The following is a 22,647-nucleotide window of genomic DNA, read 5'->3' on the forward strand; positions in this document are numbered from 1 at the left end:
TGATGTTTGGCTCTCAATTAACATTAGTTTGACAAATATGCATTGGATTAGTAAAACAAAACAGTGTAATACCTCTGCTGGGGTTAATGTGAGTTGAATGGAGTTGAATGAATAAACATTCACTCTGCATATTTTCAGGACAATGTGGAAAATGTGACATTGTAGCACTGTGCAAAATAGCATTCTGCATCGTTTCTAGTTAAACTGTATAGTGCTCAATAGGGTTGGCACAAAATCCTAGCGGACTCCTCCTTTCCAGTATTTGCAGGCTTGCTCTCATGCTTGGCTCAGTCTTGCAAAGTGAGCCAGGCAACAAGGGAGTCTGCAAACACTCGCAGAATGAAGAGTGTACAACTGGCACCTTTCTTCAGCATCAGAGGGCTGCAGGTGGCACAGATGAGGGCAGGGCCATCTTAACAGCATTATGGGCCCCGGGCAAAGCAGTGTACTGGGGCCCCTACGACAACTACAACTACGGTTAATTTTGGAAGTTTTCCAATTTTCCAAGGGTTAACATACACAGATTAGTATGGGGGCCACGGGCAAGTGCCCTGGTTGAGGGAGGCTGCTTGTGCTGGTTCTGCTACTGGTGAACATCCCACAAACTCTGGGCAGATCTGCCAAGCACTCAGGCGTGGGACCGCTGCAAAGGGGACTGGAGTCCCGGCAGCCGAGCCCAGGATACCTGCTGGCTTCCCACCCTGAAACGGATTCTTCACACATCTCTAGAGCTCAGGAAACTCTGGAGCATAAGATTATCCTGGCAAAATGGTGTGCGTGGGCTGGCCAGTGTACAAAATCTCCAAGGGACATCACAGAATGTGTATGCATAGCCAGAAGTGTGTATATTTTTTGTAAGCCGCCTCGAGGCTTCGGCGAATGAGGCGGCATAGAAATTTTTAAATAAATAAATAATAAATAAATATTACTTGGTCAGCATGTATATTTTCAGTTAATATGTACTGTTTCAAACTCATCAGAATGTGTATTCATTGACAGCATTTTGTACATGCTCAGGAAACGTGCACATTCCCTTATGATGTCAAGAAATTACATCAATTGGAACATGGGTGTATTGTTTGACCAGAATGGATCATCTATAGCTGATGAAGAATATACACAGATAGCTAGCAGTGGTACAGATTTATGTAAATGAATCAGTATACACAGAGCTGCGTGGCATAATTTGATGGGTTGGGGTCACTGACAAATCAGTCTGGATCCAAAGAGCCATGAATTAAAATAAGTGTTGGGATTATGAACAAAAAAATTGAATAATATGCTCAAAATAGAGGAAAGGATGGTCAGCTGGATTGCAGCCACTGGATGGGTTTACATGTCAGGAGAAGCCACAGTGAAATCTCACTGTTGTGGATCTGTTGTGTTATCCAGATGCAGTTCTGGGGTTTGTACATGATAGCATTAGTTTTTTGAAATCATGGGGAGAATCAACAGTCTGTTCTAAGGTCTCCATGTTTCACCATGTCTTTTCTGGTTGTCTGCATCTGCGATCGCCATTTTGCCGTTATTGGTATGGATGCACCATAGAGTCCCCTGGCAAGAGTGGTTGTAGAAATGGCTGCTTCTAACCCTCAGTCTCTACTGCAACAACTCTCTTGCTATATTCCCATTGGCCTAGTAAAGTGTCCATTTCCCTGCTTGCTTTTGGAAACGGGGACAATGTGAAAATACATGGAGGAAGATGGGAAAATTATGGCAAAATGGTTCACTTTCATTCACTAAAAATCTCTGTGGGGGCTGGAGTGGCTGGGAAGTGCTGCAGACATGCAGGCACAATTAGGAGGGGGAAGGGGGAACATGCCTCTGGGTTGCAGCAATCCAGTAAGGAGCAGGCTACCGAGGTCCATAGGCAAAAATAGGGAAGCGATGGCAATTTGGTTCATGGGGGTTGTCAAGATGCCTGGCAAGACCAGGAGGATGGAATGGGGAGTGCAGAGCTGCCCAGGCAACCACATAATTGTCTGACAGTGTTCAGGCAAAACTCTGCATGCTGTGTAAACGGCATAGGGTTGTTTGCTGTGTTTTGTGAATGCAATCATTGTGTAGTCCCTGTGCCTTAGTACTGCTAATTGGTCGAACAGATTCTATCAGAAATTTATTTCAAACCACATCTTTATCAATTCTGTCATAGATACGACTGATTCAAGTGTGGTGCAAATAAGAAACTACAGCCTCTTTTGGTCTATGACAAGTAAGTTGCTTTATAGGTATTCTTTGCTTACCCTCTGCAAAAATGCTGAGTCATTGTCAGAGATTGTCAGAGGACCATGTGTTCTCCAGATTCTGTACTGAGTCATATAATATCAAATAATTCTGAACTGGTCAATCCAAAGGCATGCTCTGTAAAAAGTGCCAGGTAACCCTGTGTAAAAAGTGCTGTGCCATGCTCAAAAGTGCTATGGTGTGGTTTGCACACCATGTTGCAATTTGCAAAAGATATGTGCCAAAGAGTTGTCAGGAGGTGCCAGATCATACACTCTGAAATTAATCATGCTCAGCATGCACTGATGCATGATAAGTAAAATACTGAGTTGTTCGCCTCTTTGTCTCCATATTATGTGCCATTTATATCAAAAAGCCATGTACCGCCCCAGTTATGATTTAGAAATGTGATGCAAAAGAACTGCTTATTGCAACAAGCTATAATTCCCTCCAAGTGCTGAATTGTGCAATACCAAAGTATCAAGTCTTGCTCTGTGTACTCTGTGTATATTTTGTGCTGAGTCATATAAAACAGTTCTGAATCACTAACCCCAAAGTCATTATCTGCAAGTATGATGAGGAGTGCTGAAGAAGCGCTGGACCATCTTTTACAAAAAGTGATGTGTAATACTCTGAAAATGCTCACTCACAGTCTGGAAGTGTCAGGTGGGGCTTTGCAAGAATGTTGACTTGCTGTTAGAAAGATGGACAAGTAAGCAAGGTTTATATCACTGGTGAACCGTGCCAAAACTCCACCATCTTGGTGGAAAGAAAACTCAATAATTACTGAGAAATCTTACTTCCTGGGGGCAGTATTCAGTAGTTGTGCAGCAGTCCCACTGGTTCTGTTGCATTCATGGGATTCATAGCTTGTGCACCTGGAACCAGCATGTCTGTAGATAAGAGAGAGTAGATAAGCTCAATGGAATTCCATTCTGTTCTCCATGAGTACTAGAGGGATGGATTTCTGCAGAGTTTGTCTCTACCCTAGTTACTGACCCAAGTAATGATGGCTTCATCCATTGGTAGTACACTAGAAGTTAAATTATCTTCAGCACAGTACCTCTACTTGTATGTTCACCAGTGCACTGAAGTCCAATACTATTTTATGATGTGAAAAGTGGGGGATACGCCCCATGCTAAACATTTACATGAAGTTGTGTCCGAGTCTGAACCATCAGGATGGCGGCCAGTGACAAGCGGGGTCCTCCAGGCCTCTGTCCTGGGGCTGATCCTGTTTAATTTGTTCATTATTTATTTATTTATTTATTTATTGAAACATTTCTATGCCGCCCCATTCGCTGAAGCCTCGGGGCGGCTCACAACATGAAGTAAAATACAAAAATAACAATATAAAAATAACAATATAAAATAAAGAACAATATAAAATTAATGACATGAAAGAAGGAGTGAACAGTCTGCTGATCAAATTCGCAGATGACACTAAAACTGGAGCAGTGGCCACAACTGAGGAGCAGGTTCTCCAGATCCAAAAGGATCTGGACAGACTATGGAAGTGGGCAGGAGACAACAGGATGGCGTTCAATGTGGATAAGTGCAATTGCACTTGGGGCATAGGAATGGGTGTCATAAGTACAGGCTAGGGGACAAGTGGCTGGAGAGCAGCACTTGTGAAAGGGACCTCAGGGTACTGGCTGACTGCAGGCTGAACATGAGTCAGCAGTGTGACATGGTGGTTGAGGGTGCATGCCACCCTTGGTTGCATAGCCAGAACCGTGGCTTCAAGAGGGGTATATGCCACTCTATACGGCTCTGGTGCACCACAACTGGAGTATTGTGTTCAGTTCTGGGCCCCTCATTACAGGAAGGATATAGCCAAGTTAGAGTCAGTGCAGTGTACGGCCACAAGGATGGTGGCCAGATTGCAGGGAAAGCCTTATGAGGTGAGACTGAGGGAACTGGGTCTTTTCAGCCTGGAAAAGAGGAGACTCCAAGTGGATCTGTTGGCAACTTATAGATATGCGAGGGGGTGTCACACGGAGGTGGGTAGAGATCTGTTCTCCCCTGCAGAGGATGACAGGACGCACTCCAACGGAGCCAAGCTCAAGGAACCAAGGTTCCATTTGGATGCCAGGAAGTACTTCCTGACAGTTAGGACCCCAGGGGTATGGAATGGGCTTCCACAGGAGGTGGTTGAGGTCCCATCAGTGAGGATTGAACATGATGGGCTAGACATGCACATGGTAGGTATGTTGTGAGTGGAGCCGGCTGGAGCTGGGGGGTCATACTAGATGGCCCCTTATGACTCACTCTGTTTCTGTACCCTGTTTGGTGTGCCTGTACGCCATCCTAAATGGCTAATATACTGTGTGCCGTGAATATTATGATGATCTCCAATCTATCATGGGGTGGGTCATATCACGAGTTTACAAAATGTAAACCTATTTTGGTCCTGTCCTTGATCCAAGGAGCCCCAAGTGGCATTTTCTCAAGATAACAGTCCTGTGAAGTGGATTTAGCTCAGCAGGAGTTGCTTGTCCAGCAGAGAAGGGCTCTGAATTTGTGATTCCTGTCTCCAGACTCTGCAATGGAGCCACAGTGCCACACACACTGCCTCTCAATTGTATCCTGTTTACATCAACATTGAGTTGTTGCAGAGGTGACATCGTTGTCTCCATGTCCCTCAGTGGCCTTTCCCTGTGTCCGTCTGTTTGATGAGATGAGATTGAATAGGACCAAAGAGGGATCTTCCCACAATGCCTTTGATCTTTGGAACTCCCTGCCTGGAAACCCTGCAACTGGGAGCCAATATGGAGTAAGTCATGCAGCAATGCTGCTATTACCCTGACCCATCCAAACTTCCTTCCCCTGGGTCAAAATACATGGTTGAACTTGGCTTCGCCCCATCAGATTCCCTAAAGCTAGTCATGTATTTGCATCGGTTTGCGGGTGCCCAGATTTGGGTTGCAGTCTTCAGCTGAATGCTCCTGGGTTGAAAGCTGCAGCTTCTGCCTGGAGGGTGAAAAGAGGTTGGTTTGATGTCTAATTCAAATGTACTGACTAGTGAATGAGGTGAGAGTTGTAGTGCAGCAGATGGAGAAAAACTGACCTAATGTCACTGGATCTTCTGGTTCCATGTAAGAGAGTAAATAATAAAAGTTGACATTTTATGTTTATTTTATCAACCTTGTAGGTATGTTTTTGTCCAGAAACTTCAGGAAAGTGGTGTATTCTTTTCTCAGTAACCTGCTCCCACTACTGCATTAATGGCTTTGTCTTTGCCATGCTTCAGCAAACTGAATCTCTGGGGGATTTAGGTAGACAGAGACTGGAAGCTGGCAGTGTTGTAAGTTGGTACTTCAATTAATCTTACAGGAGGTGACTTTTGATTCTTTAAGTATTTTAGGATGGATTTATTCCCCTTAGTAAAGCCAAAGATACTGAAAAAATGGGTTGGCTTTCCTAGTAATCCTGGGTTCTGGATGAAGGAAAAGCAGTGAGGACCCTTGGAAAGGAAGGGCCTCTGTGACATCGCTGGGCGCCTTGGAGCAGGAAAGCTGTGGGCAGGGAAAGCAGCCAGCACCAGTTCTCCCCTGCTGCTTCTTTGCTCTGTCTTTCCTCCTTTTGAAGCAGCTTTGCTTCAGAAGTCAAGTCACTGGAGCATCTTTGTGCAGGTCACGTCTCAGCTCTTTGTAATTCAGCAAACAATTCAGTTGCTACCTTGCCATTTGGGTAGGTATATAGCCTCATGGGTCTGGCCAGAGATGTCCTCCTTTTAATGGAATTAATGTAGCTTCTCAAACATATTTGGAAACAAGGCCAAGAAACTACAGTCCATCATTTGACTTGGTTTTCAAATACAAGTATCTAGGACTCCGGTCTTCCTAAGCTTCCGAAGTGGTCCAAGAAAGCATGGCTTACACTCTAAAATAATTATTGCTGAACTCGGAATGAACCAGCAGCTCTGGCTTTAGAAAGGATTTATACATATGATTGAAGGGCTTGTGTCAGGACAGGGCATTACCTCATCTTGAAATGTCTGCATGTGTAGATGCATCTAAACAGCCCTCAACAATTACCAAATCTTCAGCTGTTTGCAAGCGATCTCATTAAGACTAGGCTGATTTGTGCTGGGAACTTGTTCTATATTTAGTTTATGCATAGGATCAGCAGAAGTAAGCACTGAGCAGTGGCTTTAGTTAAGAGGTTGTTGCTTGCACCTGCATCTATGAGAATCGACACTGGGAGGCTGCCAGCAAAAGGTGAAAAAGGTTATTTACTCATAATCAGTCCATTATGTGACTTTCATGAAAGGAAGAGTTGGTGTGTTCATGCAGGATCTCTTGGTTCAAAAGGAAAGTTCAGTGTTAGTTTAGAACAGGAGAGAGAAAGAGGAACATGCTTCTTCAGATGAAAGAGAGAGCAAAAGGTCAGATGCCCTTTTGCCTTTCCAGGTGAGGGGGGAAGAGAAAATGGAACAGGAAAAGACATCTCAAGCACAGCAGTCCATCTCATTTTGTCTACAGCATTAATTCTGTTAACCATGCGGTGTTGATGCAAGCAATGTTACAGATACCTAACAATTTGTGCTTCATCTCTATCTCACCCCAGCAAAAGCCTAACTGGAAATAAGAGCCAGGAACCATCTGAATCAGAAGTTTTAACCTTACTAAAGAAGGCCCTTTCTTTTGTAGTCCTTTGACCCAAATGCCAGGAAAACATATTTTCAAAAGCAGGGTTTTATGAAGTCATTTTCAAAATATTGATAGAAGATGACGATCAGACTCGCACTTAATGGGTGTTGGCCAAATTTGCCTATGTTTGATGATACGGACATATGGAAGTGGAGGTTTAAGGATCTGAGTGGTGGGCTCTAAATTTGAAAACTCCCTTAATATACTTTATAAGTTGAACTGCTGATATTTGATGTGCAAGTAGGGATGATTGAAAAATACATTTCAGCCTTTTTGACCAGCATTTGTCCAATTTGCCTGGACCAAAATACATGCCTGCTTGCAAACCATAGTCTAAAGTCCATATATTTCTCATACACACCTTCCAGACAAGGAAAGTGCTAGGTCACCAACTCAGGCCGTGCTTCTTCCCAGAGCTACTGGCTCTGCCACTTATGCTCTTGCTGAAGCCTTGACATTTTGGAATGGAGGGCTGAGGCTGAAGCGACCTGCAGGGACATCCCTACTTTGGGGGGCAGTGCCCCAGAGGTTTCCTTGGGGATACACCAAGGAGCAGCTTTTGATTATCTGGAGTGCAGGAGATGGGAATTTATTTGAAAAACAAAACAAAAAAATGCAAATGCATCTGCAAATAGAAACAAAGAGACATAGAAACAGAGTGAGTCAGAAGGCTCTCCTGGGCCATCTAGTCTGACCCCTGGCTCCAACCTACACTGGACACCTGGTTTCAAGTGGGAAAGATGAGGTCAGACTCCCTGCATCACACATTGATCTGAGAATTAGATCATAGCTTAGTATAAATAAGCTTAGTATAAATAGAACAGACCCCATTTTAGGGGGTAAACCAGATAAAATAATACCAGAGCAAAACAACAAAGACTTATAGTCAACAAGATAAAAAAGGTTCAGATAGATTTCAGGGTACAAGAGGCAATAGCAAGAAAAAACAAAAAACAAAACCAGTTAAGGGGAATATTAGAGGGAATTCATAGCAAACAAAGGTTGTAAAGTGTTAAATTTAGAGGGGTCCATAAGAAAGAAGGTGAGGATTTACTCTAACATTTTTGTAATATTTTACCCATAATAATGGAAAAAATCAGATAATACTGGTATAGATAATGTCTTACATATGAATTCAATGTTTGTGGAAAAAGTACAAATTATATAGGAATAATCTTAGTTGTGTTTCACAATGGTAGATCAAAGAATATAATTGTGGACGCAGTATGAGAAAATCCAGATTTCCAAGTGGATAGTCAGGTGATTACATTTTAGGCAAATCTGAGTTCTGTATTTATTGAGAAAAGAACGGAAATTACATTCTTAACTGATTGGCTAAACAAGCAAGGCATAAAGTATAAGTAGGGTTTACTGTTTAAAAAGTAGAACTGGGCTGTACTGTACTGTAAAAAAGTAAAAATGATAAAATTGCACTTCAGGTTAAACATAAATAGGTTGTGATCAAAACAAAGAAGGAAGTTTTACCTGCTTGGATAACGTGGAACAAACTGAAAATGAGTTAGCACATGAGAATTGGAGAACAGACTTCAAAAGGGGAAAAATTCCAGTACCACATGACTTTTGAAGTTTTCTATTGACCCACCTATGACCCCTAAAAATTGAACATTATTTCTATTACCAGGTATAGTACATTACCAGGTATATTACATTTCTGCCTCTCCAATAAGAATACTGATCTCCTGAGAAGTAATACTTTACTGAGCAAATCATTAGAAGATGGTGGTGTATTATGAATTTATAGAGTAGTAATAATGGGCAGGCATGTTTTAAATTAATACATAACTGAACACCTAACTGAAGAGAAACATTTTTACTATTTTGAGTTGCAACATTAAAGGATTTAATGGGCCAGTAAAAAAGGCAGAAGAAAACAAAAAAAAGTGTGAAGTACATTTCGCAGGACATACATCTTAAAACTGAGCATGCTCATTGTGTTAATGCTAACTGGAAATGCAGTAACAGTGATCATAGCAGTCATTGACTGTCAAAGGATTGCTATTATAAAATTACATATACAGGGACAAAAATTAACAATTGAAAAGATTTTTTGTTATGTGCTGTCAAGTCATTCTGAACTTATGGTGACCCTATATGTAAAATGTCACCATAAGTTCAAAATGTTCTATCCGTGACAGCCCTGCTCAGCTTTTGTAAATTCAACACTATGGCGTCTTCTATGGAGTCAATCCATCTTATATTTGGCTGTCTTTTCTTTTCTGCCTTAAACTTTCTGGACCAGTGCACAAAGTATATGTTTGCAATAAACAGATTGTTGGCTTCACAAAATTCTGTGGGTCAATCTCCTGCTTCATTTCTTATCCCTAGGCCAAATTTTCCTACAGGACTTGATTCTCCTTTCCTCCCATACTTTTGCATTCAAGTAACCTAGGATTATCAGCATGTCTTTTTTCAGTATGTTATCATTTCCACGTAAGCACCTGCATAATTTTTGTCCATTTTTTTCTTCTTCAGCATCTGTTGCTGGGCATAGATTTGAATGACGGTTATGTTGCTAGGTTTTCTGCAAATTCTAACTGAGATTATTCTGTTAGAATTTGTATTAGAGCCTCTAATTTGCATTAGAATCTCTTCCTGCATGTGTTATGCCTTGCCTTAGTGTTAGAACAACTCTGTTTCTTCTGAGTTTGCCATTTATGGAATAACACACTTTGTGTTTGCGCAGGTGAAAGGGTCCCATCCCAGTGCACTTTAGTTTGCTCATGGCAAGTACTGCAATGTTTAACTACTCCATTTCTTGCTTTACAGTTTCTAGTTTGATTTTATTCATACTTCTCACATCCCATGTTCCAATGTTACGTGTTGTGCAACATCTGCCTTTCCTTTTGGCTCTGTGGATGTCGGTAATTAAATGTCCTTTTGGCTTTGATCTAGTTACAAATTGGCAATAGTTCTATTTGTTCTTGTCCTTTGCTCTTTCCCAGTATCTATTTGAGAGCTTTCTGACTTGGGAGACTCATCTTCTGGTGCTATCTGTTGTTTGATTTTGGATTATTTCATCATAGTGTTTTCAAGGCATGAAATATTCAAAAGTGTTTTACCGTTATCTTCTACAGCATGGTACTGACATTCACGGCTTGGCAGTCCCTGTTTTTGCTTGTGTGGGATCCTCCACCTGCACTGCCTTCAACTGTCACTCTTCCCATTAGCTGCCTTTCAGGGGTTTGGTGCAGCATCAATGAAAACATCTGCAGAAATGCATACAAGATACGTTTGAATTTTTGTGCAGAGGTCAGTTCAAAAACTGATACTGGCACAAGTTGACACAAACTTTAGAGTGGAAATTGTGACAAGACAAATAAGTTGCTCTCTCTCCATGTTCCATATACAAAGCTGAGTGGGCTGGCAGTTGAATCTTACTTCAGTGCCTTGCTGCCATGTGTTGGTAGCAGTTGCTCAGGGAAGAAGTAGGGGAGGAAAAGAGTTAAAAGAAAAGGCAGTGCTGAGGAAGAGGAGGTGAGGGTAGAGCAAAAAGGTTGTGGGGAAAGAAGGAGAAAAGAGAAGAGATGAGGAGCCAAATGGATCATCACGGGGCAGAATGGATGTGTGGGGCAGCAGTAGCAGGAAGCCCGCTTCATGAACCACATCTGGGAAACACACATCCTGGGCCCAACTGCCTAAGATAGTGTGCACACACGCAGCAGAAGGATCTGAAGCATAAGAAAGGGTGCTCGTAAAGTGAGGGATGGGAAATATACTGTTATTTTGCTGCTCATTTGAAATTCCAAGAAACTTTGTGATTTGCCCAGATGTTTTTCTGAATCCTTTAATTTTCCACGCCAATGTTTATTTGAACAAGGCTGTGGCCCCAAAAGCTGCCATACCTGTGTCTTAAGGACAGTTTTTCCAAAGATTAGAGGCCTTTGTGTTAAAGGTGCCACTTTTATGTCACAGTTCTAATGAGAGTGTACAAAGGAAGGTTTGATCACTTGATACAGTGAGAGGCTGCCCCTCAGGTATAGTCCCAGGCCATGGGTTGTTTCAATGACCTGCCAGTGATTAATTTGACATACAGCTCTGATTAACTCTAGAATGCTTAATAGTATCTTGTCTAGTCTCATTTTATAAAAGGCTGTATAGTGGCAGGATCAATTAGTTTCAATTTCCATATCAATCAATCCAGGCGGCTCTCATAATTTGCTATGGATAGCCACAAATTGAATTTTTTGAACCCATAATTCACATCATGTTAATTGGTGATACCAAACTGTTCTTTGTAACATAACTGGAGCATTAAAAGGCAGCCTTCTGATATAGCGAACTATCCCACCAAACTTGGAAATCCTTTTATGACAGATATGCAATTTATTTATAAGGAATGCATGAAAAAGCATCAACTTCCCTATCCCTCTGCCAATTTCATTTTTTTTCAAAAAATGAATATATTTGGTAATTCTGTGACTATTTTGATTTTGCATATATCTGAAAGAAATGCAGATCAACTGTCCCCCCTTAACCATTAAATACTTCTGTATACAACTATATAAAAACAACTAAGTGTAGATTTGATTACCATAAATGGGCAGTAGAGATTTCCATACAGAAGCAGATTTATGGACAAGCTAATGCCCTTTGGAGTCATCGGAGGATTTGGCATTCTCATGGCTAGTAGTGCCTGCATTTATGCAGGTTTAGTGCTGGATCAAGGCCAATATACTTTTATAAATCTAATATTATGTGGCAATCTTTGCATTAATTATGTTCAGAAGAGGAAGGTCAGTACAGCTAATACTTCGTGCCCATGGGTACTTTGATCCTTATGCCGTAGCTCTGAAGCTCACTGGAATGTTCAGTAACAGTTTATAGTACAGCATGTTTTGGCATATCTGTCCACCCAATTTTATGAAGTCAAAAAATATGCAAGCACTCTGGTATACCTAAACCTAGGGATGGATGAAACTGTTAATTTTGGTTTCTCTTCCTTTGTAAATGTTTTAGTCTTTAATAGGTTCTATCTTGTTCTCACATCACTTTCAATAATACATATTTAAACCTTACAATGCAATTTTGTGTTAATTACTCTTTATATACAGATTTGTATGCATTTTTACAATTATGTATCTTTTTGCAAACAATTTTTCCGTGTGTGTATCTGTATGTTTATTTTTTCTCAGATCTGAATTTTGTGCACACTTTGAACTAATGTATATATTTTTCTGTGAAATTCATATGTGGACAATTGTATTTGCAAATTCTGAGAAGACATTATGTTACAGTTCCTAATTGATTCTGGAAATGCTTTTTTTTTTTTTTTTAAGTTTGTCTCAAAAAGTGAATGGAGCAAAATTCCCCCCATCCCTAGCCTAAAATAGCTCTTTGCATCACGGATTATATTATCATTACTTAGCTTTTCATGTTCCTTTCCAAAATGCCAGTTGTATGAAATACTCCGGAGCCACTCTAATGATTGGTGATTGCTTCTTCCAATGTGTGAACGAAGTTATAGATTTCTGGTCAACTCTGCTAGAAGCACAACTCTCACATAATACTGTGAATGCCTGTGCCACTAAAGTCAATTAGGATGTGCTAAAAAGCAAATGCTTCTGCATACTTTTCTTCTCAGAGGCACAGGGAATCCCAGACTTCTGCAGATTTTAGTTTGCTCTGTTGAAGAGAGGCTGCATTTGAATTCTCTGAACTTCCCAGTGTGGGAGCATTCTTGGACTTTGCATTCTTGAACTGGTTAAGAATGAGGGAGACAAAATGTACTTACACTGGAGTCACTTCTAGCAATAAAAAGTGCTGTTTAACACAAGGAATGGGGAAAGCTCATATACTATGCCTATAAGCCTCCCTCATGTTTTGAGCGTGCCTTTTATGATTTCTCGTGATACACTTGGTGTGGTTGACTTTCCAAGATCATTATGCTTTTGAAGAGGAGTTACAGCTTGTGAGGAGGATGTCGCAAACTCTGGTCACAGAATCATGAGCTGTGTATGAAACATATCTTGCTGATTGTGGCTGAGACACAGACTTTCATGCCGAAGAGTAAAAGCAGGGCCAGGCTGTAGAGGTGCAGCTAACGTCTACCAGTTAGATGAACTTCTCTAGAAATGCTGCTTATCCTGTTAAAATGGAGTGCCCCAGCAATGCAATGCAAGGTGAGCACCATACAGTTCTGAGCTCACAGACCATGATAATTCCTTGCCAACAAAAAGAGAAATATAGAGAGGAGCATATTCCAAATAGAAAACACTTGACACTTTTTGGCCCACCTTCTTCTGTGTGTGCATTGTCAGCTACAAAAGACTATCACTGAAGACTAAGGAGGGGAAAAGTTCTCCCACGTATTGGAGGGCTTGCTTACTTGAGCTGAAAAGACCCTTGTATTCCAATTTTTTAAAAACCCCGTAGTTAATATACCACAACTGCAGTAAGACTTTGTGGTTTGTAGGCTCCTGCTGTGTTTGCTGGACCAGAATGCAATGGAAATGATCATACCATCGTTCCTTTAGTATTTTGCTTTAGGAAATATGGCTGGAGACCAGCTCGATCAGAAGTGAGCACTCCTTTTGAACCTGTGGACATGCTAGTCATGGGGAAAGAGGAATGGGGTTCTCTCTTTTCTTTACAGTCTTTCCAGGGTTCTCACTTTTCTTAACCTGCTGATCCCAATTCCCCACTCTTTTTTGTTCAGGATTTCTTGCCTCACTAACTTGCTTCTGTTGGGAAAATTTGGATAAATCCTGTCTGAAAAGCATTACTTCTGTGTGCTTTTGCATTGTGGGATCAAATCCTGTACTTCTTTTCAAAACCAAGCTAAGTCACTGTTTAAAATGGCTTTCATTCCCCACTCCTTTCTCTCACCTTTAGCTGTAAGCTACAGTAGACAGGCCATTTAGTCCAAATATGCATTGTAAATAATCATTGTTGGAATTCACAGTTTACAAGGAAGTATCTTCCTAGCCCAGAGGACTTCATGTGCCCTGGTCATTCAGAATGTCTAGAGTCTAGATAAGGGTCTGAGTTCATAGTTTCTCAGTAGCTTGAATTTACATGTCTAAGCAGACCTGGAGATGGGTTCAAGTTACTCAACTAAAGTGTCAATACACTGCAATTAGAAATATTGTAATCTCATTGTCTCTGTATGATTGACTGACATTCCTTTACCTGCTCTGTATGTGATGACCTCAGAACCTTATTGTAATGTCTGCATTCTTTCATCAATTGCCCTGTACCTGTGATGTGACTGGAAGTGTATATAAACTCTGTAGTTGTGTTGAAGCTTTGCAGCAGAGTTTACCTCTGCCTGCCTGGTAATGCATTATCATGAGTACGGACCCGCGAGGAACCTGGGTAATGCAATAAAGCCACAGATGGTCTGGATGCTTGATCTTTCCCACGAACCCGAGTTTTATTTCCTCTTCTCAAATTGAGATTTCGGGATTCTGACACTTCTTATCTCCATTGTTCTACTGCCCAGGAGGCAGCTGAAAAAGCCTTTATTTTAGAGACTTCATGATTTTGGGATCTTGGGACATCTTTAATTCATGCATACAAGGAAAGTGGAACCTCTGGCTGATCCATTGTTTATCTTTGCTTATGTCACTTATTAGTGACCGATTTTCTTTAGGACTTGCCCAGACAGAGCCACTAAAATATTTCTTTAGCTTTGCTTAAAGCATAATATGGTGACAGTAATGTTTGACAATCTAAAATACAAATACAAATCTTAATTTATATTGATTTATGCAGTCAATTTTTATCAATATTATTGTTCTTAAATAGAATAAAAAACCCAGTTAACTCAGCCATAACAAATAATATTGGCATTTAAACCACCTACATGTTAAAGCTAAAATCAAACATTGTTTCAAGCTCTGCAGTTTAGGAATTTGAAACTGGAATATCAACATTAATACATTGATTCTGTAACAAGAATTCTGTTTATATCTAGAATGCATGAAAAAAAACTTTACTACATTTTTCTCACCTTTTTAAAATATGTGAGTGCTGTGAAATGCACCAGGGAAAGCTACGTATGAGGAGAGAAGTTCCCTTGAGAAGTATAATTCATTGCTGCTTTCATACCTTTATTGCTGCTATATTTATGCAATACTATCTATTTTGAACAAAGACACATTTTTGGCAAGCCTTTAATTTTCTCCACATGCTGCTGTGTCTCTCATCAGACAACCATTATTCCACTTACTTGTACTTGAGTGCTCGTGACTTTTTAAAAAATATTTTCAGGCAAAGTTTACCTGCAGCTGTGAGATGAACTGCACAAAGATTATATAATGGTTCTGTGTCTTGTTCTGCTGAGCGCAGAGCCAAGAATCCCTGGAAAGATGGATCAGCTCCCTGGAGGAAGCCTGGGTCACCCACTCTTGGAGATGTGTGAGCATTTCATACATTTCCATTTGCAAATTAAGTTTGCAAAGCCTGTTGGCAAACCCAAACAGGAATGTGAACAGGAGCACTTCCTGCAAACATGCTTGAACATTCTTGACCTTATCTTCATGTTTGCAAAATGTGTACTTGAAGAACAGGCCACTTTCTCAAAATGCCCATTTCTGAAAATATGCAAATTTCTCCCAGTGCACAATTTTCTCACAATGCTCACAAAATGTGTGCAGTTTTGAAAATTTCCACACATGTGGCACAGACTTGACCAATGTGGCACAAATTTCATATCTGATAGCTGTTTATTTTCTGTAAGTGGAGCTGTGAACGTTCACACAGCCTCACCATCAGTAGCAGTGGAGGCAGCCTTTTCAAACCTTGTGCCTTACCAGTACGTGGGAATGCAGCATCTACCATTGGCCATAAAGTCTTATAATTACCTATGTTCCAGTCCAACACAAACATTTGGGAAGGTTAATCTAAGGTCTGTCAAATGGAGATTTTCCATCATCATCCATATGACCCCTGCCTCCAATGAGCCTTTGTCAATCATGACAGCCCTTTAAAGAATCTCACTGTTATTTATTCATACTGCACTGACTGAACTTGCAAAAATATGGCCCAAAGTGCTGCCAACCCCACAAACAATGAGTTGCAATAATCCAACTGGATCTTAGCAAGGCACGGCTCACTGATAACAGACTATCTGCATGCAGAATGCATAAAAACTGAAGCACATGAAAGGCACCCTGCGCCTCGAAACCTACCTGTGCTTCAAGTGACAGCAATGGATCCAACAGAACATCCAGACCAGGTGGAACCCTCCAAATCCAGAGTTACTGCCCACAAATAGTGCCCCAGTTTGTTGGTCCTTGCCTAGTCCTTTGCCATAGTCAAGCACAGATCTAACATTATGACTTCTGTACCAGAAATAGTTATTTATTATATTTATAGCCTACCTTTTTTACTTTCAAGGAATTTATGGTGGCCTACATCCTGTTCCTCCTGCTGTTTTCAGTCTTATCCCCACAACAACAACCCTGCGAAGTAGGTTTGGCTGAGAGTCTGTGACTGGCCACAAGCACCTCAGTTAGCTCCATGGCTGAGTAGGGGCTAGAACTGGAGCTCCCAGATTCCCAGTCCCACACTTTTAACCACTGCACCACACTGGCTCAATTAGATGAAAAGAGAAATAGAGCAGGCTCAAAATCCCAACAATTTCATGCAGATCAGGTGTACATAGTCTTTTTGGCTCAACCAACCCTTTGCTCAAGGACTGTTGGTCAGGGCACACATGTGCATATGTACACACATAATGGCACATAATCATGCACAGGAACACACATTAGCAGTGGTAAAACAGCAATCTTAGCTGCAGATACTGAGAGTTTCTGGGTGTTCTGGGTTAATACCAATGGCAGTGGGACATTCTTCCCCAGCCTGGCCCCCTGTAGATGTGTTGGACTAAAGCTCCCATCGGTCTCCACCAAGAAGGCCATGCCATGCTGGCTGGAGAGAATGAGAACTCTTGTCTGGAGCACCCAGGAACCATTGGGCTGGGGAAGCTTTTATTATGCAGTTAGCAGACAGAAACTAGACCATAGGTATTAATTCATAATGGTCACTTCCATTTACGGATGTTGTGAATTAAGATATTTATCACTGCATGAAGCTCCTAAATGAGGGCAAGTTACATTTTTAAAAAGCAGAAATCGTCTATTAAACATGTCTTATGTCCATTTTAATTTGTCTTGGTTATACATTAATCATTAATTCTAAAAGTTAAGAAATTTGGGCCTGCCCCTTATCTCAGATGTGCAGGGCTGGCCTGTGGGTTATTCTTTAGTGAAGTAAAATGCTGTGCTTATGTATAGGGACAATGTCTTTAATATTTCTGCTAACCCTGAATGGAGAGTGGTAGCTTCCAATTTTAAGTGCTTTGCACCTGGGATATTACTATGTATAAATGGCAGATGTTACTGGAGACTGGGGGGGTGGGGGGACAGGGAGAAGAGTTAGACCAGCTTTCTCCAACCTAGTGCCCTCCAGTTGTTTGCTTATTTATGATATTTGCATACCATTCCACATCCAAGCAGATCCCAAAGCCAAGAACAGTACAAAGGTGCAACAAAGAAGAATGATACTTTGCCGTAAATGAAGAAAAAGATAAAAGGAGTGTGCAATAGTAGTGGCTAGTGCAAATAGAGATTTCTTCCTCCTCAGCTTTCATGTGCATAGCATTATTGTGTTGTTGTTATGTCGCACTCTACAAGATTCAAGGTGGATACCAGGAAATACTTCCTTTTGGTTAGGACCCCAAAGGTATGGGTTGAGGCCCCATTGGTGAGGGTGTTTAAGGATAGGCTGGACATGCACATGGTAGGCATGTCATCAGTGGAGCCGGCTGGGGCTGTCGGTCAGCCTAGATGGCCTGGGAGGCCCCTTCTGACTCACTCTGTATCTCTGTTTCTACAAGCAAATAGCCAGTGGCAAATGTAGTTCTCTCAAGGTTGTTGCAGAAGTCTTCAGGTAAACTACATTTTCCAAGGATCAATTGTTATCTGGGTTGGAAAGGAAAATTTTCCTCCCTTCTGCTTACTGCCACTGGGTGGGGTGGGTTGCAGTAGCGTAGGGAGAGTGGACTCAAGGTGTTGTCGTGCATCAGACAAAATTATTTCACTTATTTGTATTCCAGTTCTAACTTTTTGTCTCCATGATGCATCTAGACAAAGTTTACCTGCAGCTATGGAATGATCCACACAAGGACCTAAGTCCTTGTTCAGATGCTGTCTGAATGTATGAAAATACAGTTTCAGTTTTCAGTCATTCAAAAATGCTCCATTTGTAACCCCAGGTATGAATTAGAGTGCATTTTCATGGAAAATGTTTGCAAATTCCCAAACTCATCTTCACACATGGAAAAAGTGTATTGGAAAAGTGTCCAACTTGTTCAAAATGCACAACCTTCTTTAAATGAACATCATTTCTGAAATCTCCACATTTCTTCACAATGCACACATTTTAAATCACCTATCCTTTAGTCTATGGGGAAATTTTTCGCAAATTTGGGAATTGTTTGTGCAATTTTTATACGGCATAGTTGTTCTTTTTGTGCAATTTTACAATTTGTGCCAAGCAAACAGTGAGTGCAAGCCTTACATAAACTGAGGTGAGATGAGCAGCAAGATGATGCATGGAGAATCTTGGCAAGTGAATCAAAGGAAGAATTTCTTTCCTACCATTATTTGTTGTGGCATCCTGCCTATGGAATGAACTCCCAGTACCAAAACTGTGCTCTTTCTGGTACCTTCCTATGTTCCCAAGAATTTTCCCACTAAATTAATTTAGTTGCAACCTTCTTTTAAATCTTGCATTTCATTTTAAATCTCTGGGCTGCTGCTAGGCCTTATTCTAGTTTTTACTTCAATTTTATAGTGTAGTTTTGGCCATTTAGATTTTATATGGGGTATTATGCTGCATTTTTGTTTGTTTTTAAATAGGTTTACATTACTATGATCGAATAGAGTTTTGGCTACTGGGTGGTATAGAAATAGTAGAAAATAAGTAATAATGTCACACCATATGCACAAGCAGCTTGTGGGAAATGTAGCTTTCTCAGGGATATAGCAGGAGCTTTTATTAGGTCTGGGGGGAAGGGGTTACCCTCATCTTTCTGAATGCGGCGGCAGTGGTGCATGGGTTCAATCTGAATTCAAATAGGCTCTGAATTAAGCTATTTCCTGATTTTTTAAAACTTGGCTTATTTCTGAGCAAACCAATTTGAGCTGAGAAGAGCCTGCCCTTCATAATTCTAAACTTCTAGCTGTGCAGGGTCTCTGCTGGGTTCAAAAGAGAGCAGGGCAAGTTTAAGAAGATATGCAAATAGAGGCAGCAATATTGTGCTGTTTTTCTCCATCTCCAGCAACCATGGAGCAATTCAGCAATGAGGATCATTATCAAATACAGATGGAGTGCAGATAGTTATGTTCTTAGCCAAGTGCATCCAGGATTTTAATTTTATCTGTATAAACACCAGAGCAGAAAATCAGCATTAGTACCTGTGTTATGCACTGGGAATGAAGAAGATAACTCTAAAGAAAAAGGTACCACTAGCTGACCTCATTTAAAAGAAACACATGCTTGCATGAATGCATTCTCATCAGATGCAAGTGGGTTTATTTGTTTAGGAATATTGCATTAAAGGGAAAGATATTACATTTTTCCTATTTACACGGCTGAATAGTTTTGTGTTATCATAGTGTGATGCTGGTTTTATGTGTCCAGATGCAGCAATGTAGTGCTCGCTATATCTCCTGAATGACAACTTCTATAAAAAAATGCACCAGTTCAGTAGTTTATATTTTTAAAAAATGGTATTATTGTACAATGAGCATTAAATTAGGCAAGTAGCCTACCACAGTTTTCTGTGTTCGTCCCACTACAGACTTCCTGATTTATTATTATGCAAACTTTAAGAACAAGAGCATATGCTATAAGGAAAGGGGTGGGAAATATGCAGCCTAAGATTACGTGCAGCCTTAACTGGCCCTAATGGGGTTAGGGGCCTTATGGTCCCCCCTGGACATCCTTGAGGGACACTCCCTGCCACATGGCCAAATTTGCTCCTGAAATTTGGTGCCGTGATGGCAACGAAAAGCGAGGCACAAGAGTAGTGTGTGACTCATTCAGAAGCAAAATTGTACTCCTGGAATCCTTGCAAGAATGTGGTTCTATTTCAGAAGAACATGTGTGCTCCCCTTATACCTTGATTTGAAGAAAATACACCCTTGTTGTTTTTTGCTTTGTTTTGCAGCAATGGGGGATTCCAAGAGGCTGGGGGGTGATATGGGCTATGTGCTGCCCACCCCTGGTGCATATAAATAGACACCTCAGTCTGTCATTCTATGTGGGCTAACCCTCTTTATAGTAATGAGATGGCAAGATACATTGAACAATGCATGTATGATCTGTTTCTCAAAGGAAAACGAAGCCAAGTAATAATACACATTCTATAGTAATGAGATGGCAAGATACATTGAACAATGCATGTATGATCTGTTTCTCAAAAGAAAACGAAGCCAAGTAATAATACACATTCTAACTGCTGATTCATTTGGAGGTGAACATGCTGTTGCAGGATCATCGAGGTTCCCAATATCCTCTTTAGCAGATCTTGTTGAATCCCATATTTAGTTCAAAGACTTGCCCCATGAAGACCTCCAGAGCAGCTATGGCTGCACCTGATTCAGTAATGATCTGATCAGATGCTTTGATGTACCTGTCTGACCTCAGAGAAAGCACTGAATGTAATGACTTATGGTTCAAGAGCCAGGGGAGTCTGCTCATTGGGCACAGCATTTACAGCTGCGGGGGATGCCTCTGTGGCAGTACAGAAATCAAAAAGCCGGTTACCGATATGGTTTAGCTGTCTTGGAAGTTCCCTCAGCCTCCAGTGGGGAAGATTTGTTAGGAGATATGATATAGGGAGGGGCTTTAGTTCAGTTATACTTCTGTTTTGCATGCTGAAGGTTTCAGGTTTAATGCACAACATCTTGGGGCAGGTCAGGAAATGCACCTCCCTGAAACCACAAACAGCACTGCCAGTCAGTGCTGGCAATACTGAACTAGTTGGACCAGGGGCCTGGCTTGGGCAGGGCAGCTTCCTGTGAGTGTGGCCCCATATGTGACTTTTCATGTGTGAGAGCAGGAGAATAAAAACAGGATTGTTCTTGTTGACACAAATGTTGCATTTTTAAAAATGTTTTGTTTCAGCTGTTGTTGAGATCTTTCTTCAGTCCCTGCAATATTAAGAATTCCTGCTGAAGTTCCATTCCTGCTATGGGGAAATGTATCATTTGGTGATCACCTTCCGCAATACTTACGGCATTTCTGTGGAAAATTTGGTAGCCATTTTCATTCTGACTGTGTCGCAGGGTCAGCTGTGTTCACAGTGGGACTTCATAGAGGAAATGGAGGTGAGGGGAAGGTATAATTCCCTTCTGATTCTCCTGATCCACTATCCATTGCATAAAACAAGTATGTATCACTTCCCCATTTTCATGCTGGAAAGGTATAACATCAGGATGGGGATAACGACAGGGTACTGCTGAATGGGAAATACATTCAGCTAGGAGCAGAACATAAAGCATGGGAAGGCGAGGAACATTCTACACTGTACTATTACGAGTTGGAATGACTTGACAGCATTGTGCAAAGGTGTGCTGCTTTTTGTAGTCAGTGGAATTGCACACGCATCTGATGACCAATGTGTTTGTGTGTGTGCATGCAATCTATCTGCATGATGTAACATTTGACCAGATCTTCAGGTGCAGCAAAAGAAAGGTCTAATCAGAAGAGTGGGGTCAGTTTTACAGCTCACACTTCTGCTCATGTTCCTTAAATGCGACCTTTCTTACATTAAGGCCGGCCCAGCCTGAAATTCTTTCTTTGAGCACATAAATAAGTTTCTGGGTGTAACCTCAATTTTGTTAGCTGCTAGGAATATGGCCGATAAGTAGATGCAAGGCATAGCTGACACAGAGCAAGTTCAGCAGAGTGTGGTTGTTCTCCCAGGGTGCCGATGTCAACATGGCAAAGCAATTTCTAAACAGGGCGAAGTAAAATGCAATTATCTACACTTGATATAGTCATTTCTTCTCTCTGATTTTGAGGCAGAGAGCTGTGGGAAAGATTATGAAAATGTACCTTTCCTGTCATAGGTTTCAGAGTACTCTGTGTAGTGGTTGAATGGAGCATTCCTCTAAAGAGACAGCTGTTCATTGATTTCTGAGCTCTCCTCCATGTCTCATTTCATGCCTGGGCCAGTAGGACTGATCGTGGAGCAAACATGAGGCTGAAGGCCAATGGAGGAGGGGCCGCTGCCTCAGTGAGCTGGCCAGTATTGTTGAGAGTATCCATCAACATCCATCTGATGCTGAGAGTATCTATCGGCCTCTGTGAACCAGAGACAAAATGCAACGCTGCTTCCCTCCTCGTCTCCCTGTCCTTTGAAAAACGCAAGAAAGGCTTAAAACGTCTATCCGAGACTTCCCAATCGCTTCCTTTGTTCTCCTGCCTCAAAGGGAAGTGAGCTGAACATGCCCCTATACACAACTACTCAGCAGTAAATCACATTATCCGCAGCTGTGCTCACTCTGGGGAAGCCAGCATGGGAGATGGGCAGCTCTGATTTTCAAGGACTGTGCTTGAATAGAGGTGAATGGGGGCCTGTTGCCTTCACTCAGTGGGAGGTGGAGAGCAGCAAGTGGCACCACCGTCTCCCTATTTCCTTTCTCCATTTTTTCCCTTTGGTGAGGGGGCAGGAAGAGTTGTCCTTTACTCTGAAACAAAACTTTAAAAAATCCCTGCTCCTTCACACTAAGAA

General features: G+C 41.4%; 1 long non-coding RNA gene across 1 annotated transcript; it reads left to right on the top strand.

The window, feature by feature from the left end:
- The first annotated feature begins 407 nt into the window (after positions 1-407).
- Positions 408-19,356, top strand: LOC123017239. The gene is made up of 4 exons (XR_006413561.1): positions 408-554; positions 2,283-2,292; positions 9,168-9,170; positions 19,346-19,356. It is a non-coding gene; the product is annotated as an uncharacterized LOC123017239 (long non-coding RNA).
- The last annotated feature ends 3,291 nt before the right edge of the window (positions 19,357-22,647 follow it).

Source organism: Varanus komodoensis, unplaced genomic scaffold (genome assembly GCF_004798865.1).
Source record: "Varanus komodoensis strain SLA01 unplaced genomic scaffold, ASM479886v1 scaffold9, whole genome shotgun sequence".
Classification (NCBI taxonomy): Eukaryota; Metazoa; Chordata; class Lepidosauria; order Squamata; family Varanidae; genus Varanus; species Varanus komodoensis.